This window comes from Chaetura pelagica, unplaced genomic scaffold, assembly GCF_000747805.2.
Source record: "Chaetura pelagica isolate M959 unplaced genomic scaffold, ChaPel_1.0 scaffold69, whole genome shotgun sequence".
NCBI lineage: Eukaryota > Metazoa > Chordata > Aves > Apodiformes > Apodidae > Chaetura > Chaetura pelagica.
In genome coordinates this window covers 5186623-5202103 of record NW_009970724.1, presented here as the reverse complement: position 1 = coordinate 5202103, position 15481 = coordinate 5186623, and positions in this window count along the sequence as shown.

The window sequence follows — 15481 nt, the reverse complement described above, 5'->3', positions numbered from 1 at the left end:
AAAGTTGTATGATATTTTATACTTAATTACTAAACACCTGCAGATCTCAGAAACTGCAGCTGCTGACATCTTTTGAAAATCAGACCATGTTACATTTCACATGGAGCTTTTCCTTATATTTTCTTGTGTTTTCAGAGGACAGAATAAATCTTGTGAGTCTGGTGATTGTTTGAGAACAGTCATTTTGAACTGATTTGCCCATTTGAAACAAAGATTGAAAAAGGGAGGCAGGTGGAAAAGGTTGTTACGTACTCTGTTGCTGTTTTGCTGTTTTCAAGAGCACAAGAATTCTTTCGCCTTCTTCATATTGCTTTTCAAGCTGCAGGCACAGCTGGAGTTCTAGCTGCCTTTCCTACCTGAACACTGGCTTGTCTTTCCTATCTAATTTGGGGCAGGCAGAAAAGGAAAACATATCTGAATGTAAACAGAGAAAACAAATATTTAAAGATAACAGGTAAAGTGATCATGAATGTGCTTTCTATCTCATTAGATTTGCCATTTGCATCCTTTATTTAATTATAAGGGTCATGTTGCACATCTAGCTCATTGTTCCTGCTTCAGTGATATTATTCATTCTTGGCATTTCTAGTGGAAAAAAAAAAAAGTCATAAATCTTTCTGACAGAAAAATTCTGGCAATTTGTTCTCAGTTGCACTTCCTTCTCTTAGACATAGGTGCTGAGCTACTTGAATCTAATACATGGCCTGTGCAGAGGCTATGCAAGGCTTGTCTCCTTCCATACTCTCTCATCTCCATTTCTTGTTTTTTCCCCTGTGGGCCACGGTGTGGGTGCACAGGGAGGGGTGTGCACTTACGGCTGGAAGCCCAGCTGTGCTTGGTACAGCATGAACACGTGGAGTGCTGGGATCAGGTCATCGCTGACTCCCTTTTCTCACTGTCCCTACCTGTTGGTCTGAGGCTGTGCCTCTCCTCAGGGGAGAAGGTGGCTGAGAGGAGGCAAGGGCAAAGCCTGGTTAGTGTCTGGTAGAAGTGGGTCATGTCTGGCTTTGGGGAAGCATCTGAGGAAGCTCAAGGCCAGGCAATATCTGGAGCATGAAAAGTGCAGCAGTGAAACTTGGACTCCTTTCTCCAGCTGCCACCTAGAGTGAGTTGGTGATGCTTCTGGTTGTTGGTGGAAGACTGAGGTTTCTTCCTTTCTACATCCTGCTCTTTGCTTTTGTTTTGTACTTTTGTGTGCCATGCTTGACAGCTCTAGCAGCTTTCAATGAACTGCACAACAGGTATGATTTGAGTAGAAGAAACACCACGTCTGCCCTTCTAGAGCAAGCAGCTCAACAGAGTGACAACAGCTCCTATCAGTGCACAGATCCATGCTAGAGGCAGAGCAGAAATCAGGAGCTGTTCCATAAATTTACTAAAAGTAATAGATGTGAGTTCTGCAACAATAACATCTGAAGCTGAAAGCAGCACATTAAGCAGAAACTGCTTTTTAAAGAAGTATCATATAAAACAGCGTTAGGTTCTTTTATAATTAGGCAATTATTTAGAATTCATGTACCTTTTAAAATAATTATTTACATTCAAAACAGTAGTTTGCAATGTATCATTTCAAATTACACTTATAAATTAAGACATATTATTAAAAAGAAAATAAATACAGAACTTAATTTAATACTTGTGAAATAAACCTAGGTTATGTATTTGTGCTTTGTGAATATAATAGAAAACAAGTAAAAGCAATTTCTTATTAAAATCAGGGTAGCTGCAGGGCATTTACTGAAACTAATATTATCTTAGTTAACTTTCAGATATAAAAAAGGGCTGGGTAAATAACTATGTATGAAATCTGAAGTATAATTTATAATGAATTTGTACTAATGATATCTAATGTGCCTAGTTAAAATGAAAGCTTTATTGAGAATAAATGTTACTCATTTACTTCAAAGGGAGTTACCAGACATATGTAATTTGATGGTAATTTTAAAAATAGAACAATATTGGCTAGTAAATGCATGATTTACAACTTTCCCTTATGAAAATGAGATGCGTAGTGCATAAAATTTTATTTAACTGTGTAAAAGTTAAAAAAAAAAAATCTCTTGAGAATATCTTAGTTGCAAAACAACTAGAAAAGAAGTTCCTGAAAAGCTCTCTCTATAATCAATTCCTAAATAATAAGAAATTTATTTAGTGAAATGTTAAGTTAGCTATTATACTGGTACAATGAGATGTAGCTTTCCAAAAGTGTTCAAGAATTAGTATTTTAAACTCAGTTAATTTGTATGGCCAAAACATACATGGGTCCTGATTCTATAGAGTGCCGTCAAATAATTTAAGCATAAGCAGGCTTGTGCCACATATATATTTAATTCCTAATTTTTACGTATAAAACATTAATATTAACATTATATCTGTTTGGGATCATTAAGTGAAAAATGTAGCAGAAAGAACGACATTTTATAAAACTGTCATTGTTTTTAATGAATGTGTAGTGAGTTCTACTGTAATAAAGTAAAAACCTATCCTGTAGATAGATTTTTCTCAGATTTTCTTCACAGGCGTGAAACTTCTAATTTAGTGTGGCATCTTCTAAAATATTTTCCCCCGTATATCTTTTCATGTTTTACAGAGGAACCATTCAATCATCCTTATGGCTTGCAATAGAAAGGATTTGTTCCATCATTAAGAGACTTGTAGAGACCTTTGCTCATATTACGTGTTCCATGGGGAATGCTGGATTATTATTTTTTTGCATTTAAAGTGAAGCAATTCTTAGTGTGTCGTTGCTGTTTGGAATTCACAAAATTGGAGGACTTGCAGTCTCACACAGCCACACATTGTCATGTCTTGCTTAATTTACATTTAACAATCTTTAGCCAAGCAAAAAGGAAATTCTCATCTCATAATTACTGAAACCAGTATATGTTCTGTATTTAGTAGCAAATCCCTCAGAACATTTACTTTTAATGATATGAGTGTTATAATCTGGCTTCCTGGGATATTCAAGAAATTGCAGAGTCACATGTGTAAAGTGTACTGATGTTTTCTGTTTATGGAGATGATGAGAGGAAACTGTGGGGTTTTATGGTTGTGGACTTTTTTTGTATGAAATTGTCAAGAATGTCAAGAATCATGTTATGTCAACTTTTCTGCAGGGGCAGATACTGTTACAGAAAATTTTACTGCACTAAAATTAAAATTTGAAACCTTTTCTGTAATCTGTTCTGTAGCTGATATCCTAGGGCAGTACCTTGCCTTGATGGAATTTTGCATCATTGAAAACTGATTCCAGTGGATTTGTTCTCCCCTGAGCTGAAGCCATCCATTAGTGATGCACAAAGAATGAGAACAAGGTCTTCCAAAGGAGGAACTTAGCAGCTGAAAGGACAGTTATACCACTGTAAATGCTAGCAAAGGCAAGGGAACTCTAGTGTCTTATCTAGTTCACTAACACATATGAGGTATAGCATGATAAAAACTCTTTGACAAACAAGTGTCTTTATTTACCGAAGTGATAGACTTCTGAGGACAAGAGAGGTGCCTTAGTTACTGCCCATGCAGTGAGACCAGTAACACAGTGTTGCTTGCCTGGATCATACCAGAAAAGAGATAATATTTCCTCTTTACCTGACTGCCATATTTCTACCTACTTTTATGTAGTTTTGTTCCTTGGCACACAGACCCTTGACCCGCTTCGTCCCAGTGCATTTGTACGTGCTCCATCAGAAAAGCTTTGCCAAAAGGCTGAAAAAGGTTCTTATCATTATGACAGTATTTTGTCTGCCTGATAAAAGTGTTTACTTTCTCTCAATGACAGCCCTTCTTCCACACCTGCTGCTACCAATTATTTTGGTTGCAGCAGCTTAGTGGCATCTCGAGCTAAACAAACACTCAAGTACCAGGGTGGACTGTGACAGAGATGTCATCTTCCTCATTCATGCAGTACTTGGGTGACATGTGAATGAAGTAAGAGTATGGGCAAGTAAGGTAACACGAGCATTTTGCTAGATGAGTTCCACTTGTGGGGTCTGTACCATTTTCACAGACAAAACTATCCAATTCCTTCCTATATACAAGGGAAAGGCCTCTGATTTATCTGCGTATCAGCAAATCTGACTTTTCAGTAACAGTACTCTCATGCTGTGGCTTTCAGGCTTTCAACACCAGTCTACCCCTAACCAAATTAAAAAGAGTATTTTCTTACCTTCCACATTTTGTAAAAACTGAAAACTCCTCTACTGCGAGTCCTGGAGTCTGTTTTCCTCTCCTCTGGAAGAAAAGACTATGAAACAATGGGACAAGGGTTCATAAAATTCTCAGAATTTGCCAAAATCTTCTGAATGCAGCTAAAAGGTAGACTTGGGGTTCCTGTTGGGAAGTTTTACCACAAAGTCCAGAATATTGGCTCAGGGTATTGACTCCATTCCTGTTGCCTCTGAAAAATAAAACCCCAAAAATGTCAGTAGGGTACTGAGAATATGGATACTGGTTCTGTGGATTATAGGGCTGTCAGAGAGCTTTCTTTTTTTTTCTCCTTCAGTTTTTAAATATTTGTTCCTCATTTTATTCTTCTTCACTTATTTCTATGCTCTAAGCTAAAGGGGAAGCATGATTAATACCTGCACTGTGTTGTACACTGTCAGCTGAAGATGGCTACAGACCTTATCATCTAATCAGCACTCATGTCAACTAATGCAAGCATAACACTAAGCATGTTCTGATCATCCCCCAGAGAAATGACATTTCATCTCTAGATGTACATAGTGAGAAATCCAAAATGTTTTTCTCGTTGGACTGAACACTGGGTGAATATCAAGAAAAACAGCTAAATTCAAAAGGTCAAATTAGACACTTCTGAGGTGAACAGATGTGGCTGTATAAGGTTACAGCTAGGTACTTCATATACACTTTTTAGACTTGTGTTGGGAATTGCATTTCTGAAACAGTCTCATAGGTGCTATTATGCAAATTCTACTGTAAATCACCAGGAGACCAAAACCTAAGTAAGTGTAAATCCTCAGTAATATATTTATTGAACATTACAAGAGTCAAAGTGAAGCCCAAAGACATCCCCTTAATTAGATGATAAATCTGGAATGCTATGAGCTAATAAGTAATCTTAAGATTTTTTTTTAATTACTTTTTTTTTTTTCAGTTAGCTAATTATCTGAGGAAAAACTCTCTTAGATAGCATGTTCTGCCGAGTGAAATGCAAAACTTTTCTCTAATGAATACACACAATTCTCATAGCCATTGACCACAGCTGTCAGTGTACTGTCAAGATATGTGCAGACCTCTCTATATATAAGGATAAACAGAACTGTATTACAGTAAACAAAGTACAAGGAAAAGTAATGTATTTTTACAGTGGGATTAGAAAACGTTCAGTGTAATTTGATACAGATACTGTATGATGAGGTGAGAATGCTGTCTAAGTGAAAAATCCTGAAAGAAGGATTACATTCTCATCCTTACAGTTCAGAAGGTCTCAGATACACTATATTTTCACTAGTGCTAAAGCTATAAAAAGTTCTGGGCACCATGTTGACTGTACTGATAAAAAATGACACATAAACTTTGCAAGTGTTCTATGGATTAATGGATGCCAGTGCTTCAGTGTGTGAATTCCTAACCTGTTGGCTCCTGCTGCAATTCACAAGTCAAAAAGTTATGGTGTTTCTCACTGCTGCATCCTGCAGTTAACAAGTTCCTTAACTATATAGAAATTGATCAGAGATCTCAATTAAAAAAAAAAAAAAAAAAAGGGTTTTTTTATAATGTTAGTTTAATTTCATAGTTCCTGCATTGGAAATAAACTCCATGTGATCATTTGTAAAGATAAAATGGAGAGAATAAATACTCATGTAAGTAGAAAACTAAATATAGAAAATAGTCCCATATTTATATCTCAGTAGTCAGAATACAAATAAACATCCTTGGTGAAAACACATCAGTGCTTCCAATTAAGGTAATATAATTGCATGCTTTGAAGTGGAACAATGGAAAATTCTGACAATCCATTGTATTAATATGAAGCACAGACTTCAGAGACGTATAAAAATAACATTTCATCTGTATAAAGCATCTGCTGCTTTGTACTTTTTGTATAACATTTGTGCATTTTGTGTACACACATTAGCTCAAGAAATAGATACCTGACTAGATAAATATATATTATAAGAAATCTGGTCCAATCTTTCAATGCTTTAAAGCTCATAGCTTTAAAAAAGTCTGAAGTTTTTACACATTAAATTTAAGTACATTTTTAGTAGGCAAAGGTGCTATAGTGAAAATACATGAGCATGAGGCTCATATAAAATCACTCTCATAGCCACAACTGGCAGAATTTTTACAAACTGAAAAGTCAGTCCTTGTGTGTATTTAGTCCTTGTAAATTCTTCCTGCACTACCAGCAAGGATGAAAGTTGTCCTAGTGGGTGTTCTGACATAGACATTTTTTTCATTAGGAGTATATAATGTGACCAGCAGTTGTAGACATGTACAGGTATATGACTTGTTTGCTTACATATAGGCTTGATGTATGCTGTACAGTTTTTAAGGTATTAGTGCAATATTGCAAGTCTCTTAGGTCACAAAATGTTGCTCTCCTTAGTTTAGAAGTAAAATTTCTCAAAAAGAGGGGCAGAAAGCCTCTCTTATATTTATATATTACCAAAATGCTTGGGGTTTAGGCATGGATCAGGACCTTCCCCTGCTAGATTTTGTGAATCTATACTTCGTGGGAATACCCTAAAGTAATACACAGATCCTGTGGAACAGAAGGAAAAAAACCCCAACTTTTCAGTACTAGCCTTTTTCTAAGATCCCTCTTAGCAGCACCAGCTGGGTACTCCTTGGTTGTAGGTGCCAGAGTGACCAACTTGAGTCACATTTGAGCAGGGGACTTGCTTGTGAAGGTATCAGTATAGGCTGATTCCATATGGAGGCAGAGGTGAGAAATCTCATGTTCTCAGTTTGATCAATCTGACCATTCTCTAGAATGGTGGTCAGGGAGCACAGCGGCTCTGTGATCCAACAGAGTCTGGAAAGCCTCTAATAAGTTACCGATGGAGGTATTGAGTCATGCATAAAGTGAATAAATAAGATGTAGGCATCTTTGTTCAACTGAAATTTATCATGAGCAGATGTAGTTATTGGTAAACTAAGATTATTGATGTTTCATCAGTTATAACAATGGGTGAATAGCACACATGGAGGCATTTACGTTATTCACATATGTCTCTGAAGACATTCAAAACCCACCTGGACGTGTTCCTGTATGATGTGCTCTAGGTGATCCTTCTCTGGCAGGGGGGTTGAACTGGGTGATCTTTCAAAGTGTCTAACAACTCCTAAGATTCTGTGATAAATAAATTACTTGTGCTTTTTTTCCTCATCATATTGCATGCTCTTCTTTTTTCTTTTCCTCTTCTTTGGAACTTTGTGGTAGAGGATTCTTCAGTCAGAATAGCCAAAATTGTTGTTTACATTTCATTCTGTGCTCGTGGGACTTGTTTGCCTTAATTATAAAAGTGAGATCTTACAAGTTAAACATTTCCAAGTAAAACCAGCTGTTTTGTCATCAATATTTATTTTTGGACAGAGGTTTACATTGGTTGTTTTTAAATGTATGAGCTACAGTAATCTTCTTTGGGTTCATTCCGGCAAGTATTACTATACAGCTAGTATAGATTTGCTTGCACAGGAAGGGAAGGCAGCTTCCTAACAAAAATGAGTAATTGTTGTTTATTCTACCTCTTTAGCAGTCTGACCATTGAACCAGTTTGTCTAAAATACTATTGGATAATGAGTGGGGGATCTGGGCCAGGATGCAACTCCAGGCATGCTGATTTCACATCAGGAAGGCAGAGGGACATAAAGTGGGTTCATCTGCAAAAGGGGTAATTTCAATCATTAATTCTGCTTCTGAAAGACATCACTCAGGTTCTTGGTGCCAGTACAGAGCAAAAGAAAAAGGGCATGTGAAATACTACCTTTCTGATTTGGAAAAGTTTTAGACCCACTTAGCACTTCATGGCAGGTTAGAAAAAGGGCAGAGCAGAGAATCAGAGGAATGCGTTGACACTGGGTGCCTGCAATTGCCTCTGTTTGCTGCTATCTGTACCTAGGATTTGAGAGCATGGCCATCCACCAAAGCTCACTGCATAGCTGGCCTTCTCCTGAGGGTGCAGGAAAAAGGGACAGGGTGCTGCTCAGGCTGTGCCAACCTCACATTTTTCCTGTGCATGTTTGTTGATTTTTTTTTTCCATAGAGAGCATTGGCACTGTTGGCTTCCTGGCCAACAGCCTGGAGCAAGTTTCAAAGCTGTCTAGAAAGTCTTCGGGTGGTTTCCATGCTTATTCCATGAAAGGATGCTCAGAGGTAAAGTATTTGAGTAAACCAAGGTTTTTGTGAATGTGGATAAATTAAATGAGAATATGTTAAGCTGGGATGTAAAGAGTGAGGGATAATATCGTTGACTGCTATTGCTGGTTGGGGGGCTGCAGAACCTGGTCTTGTGCTTGCTGCTATCACAGTTGCCATGTACTGCCACAGCTATAAGAGCTGCTCTTGCTTTTCATTCTGGCATTATTAATATAAGGGAAGCAAGGGTGAATTTTGTTGCTGAGGTGTAAGCCAACTATATTTTAAAGCATAAAATCTCTTGCAGCACCTGAACTGTCCTGGCCTGAAGCTACAAAGCAAAGACATTGTAATGATACACTTTTAGGAGGAAATGTTCCACATCTCCCTCTCTTTTGTACAAATTTCTGTTTCTAGCTGGTTACCTTTGATGGCTGGTGTAAATTTACTCCATTTTTTTGCACATGATCTATGCCACTGTAGTTGAGGGAAGATGCAGTTGCACAGTTTGCCTGTAATTTGAGCAATATGTTCTCCTGGCTTGATGGAATCACTGAATTATTTTGGTTGGAATGTACCTCATGAGGTCTAGTCCATCTGCCAGCTCAAAGCAGGGCCATCTGGAGGTCAGACAAGACGGTTTAGGGCTTTGTTCAGCTGATCCTTGGAAATCTCCAAGGAATAAAACCACACAATCTCTTGGGTCCCTGCTCCACTGCCTTGTGGTGCCCTCAGTAAGCAACAAACCTACCCACAGAGCAAGTTTGGTGGCAGATAGGTGCCACTTTCCCTGCCGGAGGAGGTGTCCCACTACTATCATCTGCTGCATCCTGTTGGTGCTGCTGCCCCAAACAGAGGTTTCTCCTGGTAATCTACTGCCAAGGAACTGAACCTATTTTGCAAATGCAGATCTGCAGTTGGAGAAGGAGCCTTCTGCCTGTAGCCAGAAGTTGCAAGCCTTCAGCCTTCCCTATCTTGGGAATGAAAACTATCACACTTCGTTCTTGCAGCTTCTATGTTTTTTTTAGGAATTTTTAGTGTTTGTGAAAAGGACACAATTGAATAACCCAGTAATTAATTCCTAGGGTAACAGCATCTTTACTTTTCCCTGCTGGCACTGTACTTCAATCCTAATCTTCAAAAACTGTACCTTGCAGGTTAAGGCAGTAGTTCAGAGTCTGGCCCTAGGATAGCACCACCATGACAGACACTTATCATACAGCATGTGTGTGTCAGATGTTCAGAATGTGTTTCAACACAGGCTCCTACTACATTGCATAAAAAATGCCTGGGGGTGATAGTGATTGTTCACTGCTCAGTATTACAATATGGGGTTGTTTTTTTCCAGTAGCTATCTAAAGGAAAAGAGAATACAGAATTTTAAATAGAAAGTGCTTATAAAGAATTTATTCCTTACAGTATTTTGTCAGTGCAACTATGCCATACCAAAACACTGAATTTAAGGGAATAAGAAACAGAGATTTTAAATTTTTTTAAGATTCTTTTCTCCTCTGTGGACTTTTCACATGCTTTGTAACAACCTTGAGAGTTAAAAACAAAGTACTGAAGCATAAGTGTTGTTATGCTGTAAGCTAGGAGTGTAACCCCTTAAAGTTAATAGAATTTGTTCATATATCCTTCATTTTAAGTGAAATTATATTCTTATTTTTTACTAGAAGTAATTATATGGAAATAAGCCTATTTTGGGGAAATTAGAATCGGCTTGTGAATATGTAGCAAAGTACTGCATGTATGGCAAAGTAGATCATTAGTAACAAAGTATTTTTTTCAGTGCAGAAAATCTACTAAGAAGCATTTTTTATAATCAGGCAAAAGGAATAAATGTGAGCATGAAAGTTTCTTGTTCAGTAGCTATTTCCTATGAAGACAAGGCAATGATGTGAACACAGGAAAGAAATTATTTTAAAGTACCTTTCAAATACCAGCTAACAAAAGCTTGCAACTACAAGTATTACTTTGCAGTTTATGGAGACTATTTATGCAAAGAAAGAAGTGTGAGGAATAATAACCAGAGCTGGCCATGTTACTCTATAAAAAACTATATGCTATATTGCTGTTAAATTTGGGTCATCAGGCATCTTAATATTTTTTAAGGAAACAAAAACAGTGTTCAAAGGTCTATATTTACACATTGATCATACCCTTTGAACCATGTTTGTATTTATACATTTCACACAGCTTTTGAGACAAGAAACTTAATAGATTTGTATATTTTTGTTAAATATTAGACTTCAATTAACTTTAGTTGAATTCATCTGAAAACTTCATTGAACTCTGCTAAAATGTTGTTCTTGAGATGAAAGGACACCTCTATTTTTGACTGTCAGTTGATCCATTAGTGAGAGTGAACAAAGTCCTACTTCTCAGCTCAGCTGCACAGAATGGTCTAATTTTTTTTATTATTTTTTTTCCCCACAAATCAGTCATCTTACTAGGAAAGATATCTGTTAAAAATACTTATGGAAATGAATGGATAATGGAAATGGCCTGTGCTTGAACGGGAATATGGAAGAAAGCGTGATTTGTTAGAGAGGAGTTACTAGATATTAATTAAAAACAAAATGATGGAGCTTCCAAAAATAAATATTGAAGTACTTGACATTTTGTTTCTTGTCTCCTCCTGAGGTATTTTTGTACCACTTCCTTTCTTTCTTGAATAATAGTCTTTGTTTCCTTTACAAAATGCTTGCATTGTTTTCCACTGTCCTTCATTTTGAGAATGGAAACATGACCTAAGGAGAGTATTGTTGTCTGTCAAGATAAAACACAATGCATTCCTGTGCTATCTTCCCCTTGTTCTGTCCCTGTTCCTAGGCAGTTATTTGTGGTCTTTTTCAGCCCTGTAAACAGTCAAGCATTGTAGGAAGAACAAAAAAAGTATTTTTTAGCTACAGGGTAATATATACCTTGAATATGGTCACAAGTGGGATCAAAGCTGGCAACAGTTTCACCATCCATAGTTCAAAAGACAGAAAGAAAACAGAAATATGTCACATGAACAGGCTGGACCAGATAATGGATGAGGAAAATTAGAATTATTTATCTCTCTGGTATTAAGGTCAAGCAGGTAACTTGTGTTTTGATACTCTATTTTCTTAGTCAGAACTTGCTCTGCCTAATACAATTGGGAACTAGTTAAGTTAATTCTCCATTTTATTAACTCATCTTATCATAAACTGCTAAGCTTGGCTCCCAGCAAATTTTTCTGTGAACCCTGCCAAAGTTCAGGCCCAGAAGCCAGAGATATCTCTTATTCCTTTTCATGGACTGCTCCTACACATTGCATGGTGTACTTAGGGGAAGTCTGTCAGCAGTAATCTCACATTACCTCCTCTAGATTTGTTTCATTTCCTCACTGTCTTTTCTTTGTGGTCAGACGGGCTAAGTGGGTGGCACTTAGTATGCACAGAGGTCAGCAACAGGCATGTTTTGCAGTGCAAGCAGCACAGGGTGAGATTGCTGTATGGACACAGGATTAACTATGTGAAAATACAATTCAGACAAGGCCCTTGATAAATTTTATGAAACGGAGCTGCAATGAGGAATTTGAGGTGGCACTCAGTGCTGCAGTCAGCACTAAATCCCTTGTATTTTACAACCCAATAATCAACCTGCTGCTGTGATTATCCGAGTGGAAGAGGATGAGTGGCAAGAGCAAGTGGTTGTTGATATGGAGCCCAGACCTACCAGGACCCTGAAGCAGCACCAGCAGGAAGCTATCCCCATTTGACATCCTTGCAGTTTGAGCAGACAATAAGGATTTGGGGAGGAAGAGCAGCATGTAGAAGGTCTTAATTCAGTTGCCTTTGTCCTGTGTTTGTTCTGTTAAAAAATCCTTTCTTCGCTCTTTTCTCTACTATCCCAAAGCCACTGAAAAACCAATAATGCTAGGAGACATTGTCATCTGAGAAAAATGTCATCTAACATTCTGCAGCCTCACTAGCATTGAGTTATTCTCTCAGACACAATTGTCACCAACTACTAGGGATGCCAACAGTTTCAGTGAAATATCTTTAAGAAAATGTCTTGGTTTCTTTTTTCCTCCCTTCCTTTCTTATCTTTAGAAAGAGTCCTGTTTCTTCACAGGAGGAGACAAGGTTTTCTGGCAGATTAAAATGTCTGTATCTGTAAAACCAGCAACAATAGCAAACCTGGGTAAAATATAACCAGACTGGCTTTTTCAATTTAGTTAATGAATTTTTGTCCAGTTCCTTTTCAGGCTGTGGAAGCTCTTCGGCATTTTTAATAAGCCAGATACACCTGGGAAAGTATGAAACCCTATGGGTGGGAATTCAAGTATTAAGAAGTACCTATGTAATTACTACACCAAGACCATGCATGAAATCTGAGACATGCCTAGACTTCCTTGTATTTTCAGTTGTACCCTGCCTGAATTGCTGTGGTCTCATGAGCCCTTACCCACTCCAAACCTGCAAAGAAGAAAGCAGGCACTGGCCTGGAGAGCTGGCCATTACATAGCAATGGTATGAATGGTTTCCAAGCTGAACAGGATATTAAATAATACAGATATTAGTTAGGTTCAGTCAGTTCACCTTGACTGCAAAAAGAAAGATGAAGACTGGAAGTGTTCCCTGTTCTATTGTGTTACCCTCCAAAATCAGCAGTGTATGATGAAGTACAGCTGAGGGTAACCTGCTTTTAAGCTCTTAAGTGACTGCCTCCTTTTAATGAGAATGCAGTTAGCAACCCAAGTCTGTCCTCTACTCTGTCCTCAACTCTGTCTTCATTTCCTACTTGCAGTCTTTAGTGAGCCCAGCTCAGCTGGACTGGAGGGTCCAGTTTGAAAGAGTTGCTTTTGTCGACACATACTGCTTTTGTCCTTATCTGTTGAGCTCTTTGCCCCAGGATATCACCAATCACAAATTATTGAATTAGAGCCCCCAGAAAATCACTTTTCATAGAGGTAAGAAAAGATTGTTACTGTGGGCAACTTTCAGAGTTAAAAGGTTAGATGTGTTCTTTTATCAGCATAGATGTGGGGGAGTTGAGTAGAGGGGAAAAAAAATAAATATTTTCAAAGGACAGTCTGCTCTGCTCACAATGTGGAATTCCAGCATTTCCTTTTAAGTTATCTAATGCAGCCTTTCAGCAGCACATGAGTGGCTTGCTTGTAATGAAATTCAGCTTCTCAGATTTTAGGACAAGTTGAACTCTTGCTGTTTAGTGACTTGAAAAGATGTAAGGATCACTGATCAATTGCCATGCTTTCTTGTACTTAAGGGGCAGGATATCTGACTATTGACCTATGACACAAGTTTCACCTGTCCTGAGAAATCTGCATACTAGCTGAATACTAAGATGACAAATTTAAAAAGCATTTTGTATGACCTTTATTTAAAAAACCTACATGGTCTGGAGGTCAGTTTAACAAGCGCAAATACATGGTTATTTTTAATTACACAGAAGCTGCTCTTACCCTCTGAAATAGCTGAGAGGATTGAGGAGTTTTTCTATCAAGTTTGGAGTATGGACACACTTGTTCTTGGGGTTTTTTATTGCTCTGGAGATTTTCTCTGCGTTAATCTCTTTAGAACTCAACTCTACAGCATTTTTTTTTTAATTCTTCTTTATTTTAATTTTTTTTTTTAAATGAATGTGCTACAACCCACTCCTTTTTTATAAGCCTGAATCTAGTCTTTTGTTTAGTGAGCACTGACAGATTAGACACACATCTGAATGACCTATTATGCATTGTCAAAGCTGTGTTTAATTGGGAGGAAAAAAAACAAAGCAAAACAACCCAAACCAAAACAAACAAAAAAACCTAAAAAACACCCAGCTGCTTAATTTATGGATGTACACAACAGGACAAACAATTTCAACATGATAAGCAGAACACTCATCATTCATAGAGTTGGCATCATTTCCTCACACATCGCAGTGAGGGTAGGAATCTCTCTGAGTTATTTTAATGCTTTTGAAAGGTGCTGGATGGTAACCCTGGAGACTGCAGCCCTGAGCTCAGCACGGGAAGAGGTGCACTGACTGGGCAGCCTCTGCTCCAGCACCAGCACTAACTTGCTCACCACTCTAGGAGGGAAAGTCATCAAAGGAGAGAGGACAAAGATCCCAGTATCCCATGACCTGTGTTCAGAGATTTTAAGCAGTGGTGTTTGTCTGGAGATAGTCATTTGTCTAGTTAGTGAAAGGGTCAAACTGTAGTTTAAGTTTGTGGATCCCAGAATTTCATTTAGTCTTCTACAAATCTAATCTACAAATGTAGATTATTGTTTGTCTTAAAAGTAGTAACTGAGAATTTCCCCTGATTTAATAGTCAATAAGAAGTCACTGTAAGAGAGGATAATTTGCTCAAGGCATTTTGTGTATTACAGCATGTTGTACTAATTGGAGTTTCCTAAGGAGTGATGGCTTCATGCCCAGGAACTACATGGCTGTAATCCAGCTGAGGGGTGACACATGTAAATAACCAAAGGCTGGACTTCATCTGCCAAGCTGGGACGAAGCTTTGTAGTGAGCAGTGATAGTAATAACTGCTGGTTATAGATAGTGCTATGTCACTTAGCTGCATCAAGGAATTTGAATACCCTAAAACTGTGTAGTGAACTGGCTAATTTGGGGCCAAACATTTTCAATCAGAGAATGCACCTTCCTTCATATTCTTTGTAATGCCTTCCTATGCCCATCAGCATCCCATCTCCTGTAGATTCAAATGTAGCCAGGTATTTTTATAAATGAACTGACCTTATCTAATCACTTTGTATGCTGGAGATGTAAAAAATAGGAAGATCTGAGTATCATCATTGTTTTACTGACATAGAAGTCTAAATAATCTGACAAATTCATCTTGGTGATGGAGAGCAATATACAAAAAGACTGGAGATAATTAATTCTTTGTGGGATCCCACCAATAAATGAAGTAAAACTTTTCATTACTACTGTTTGAGAAGGACTGAAATCCATGTAGCCTGGTCTTCTCTTTCAGAAGATTCCAAAGATGTCTTCTGAGAAACCATTGAATGCATTTGTACAATAAGGGTGAATATTTCCCACCTATTTAATTACAGTTGAAGATTCATCACCATTTCTAAGCAGTTTCAGTTTCATGGTCCAGTTTTACTCTAGCTTGTTTCAGGTCTAGAATATTAGCAGTTC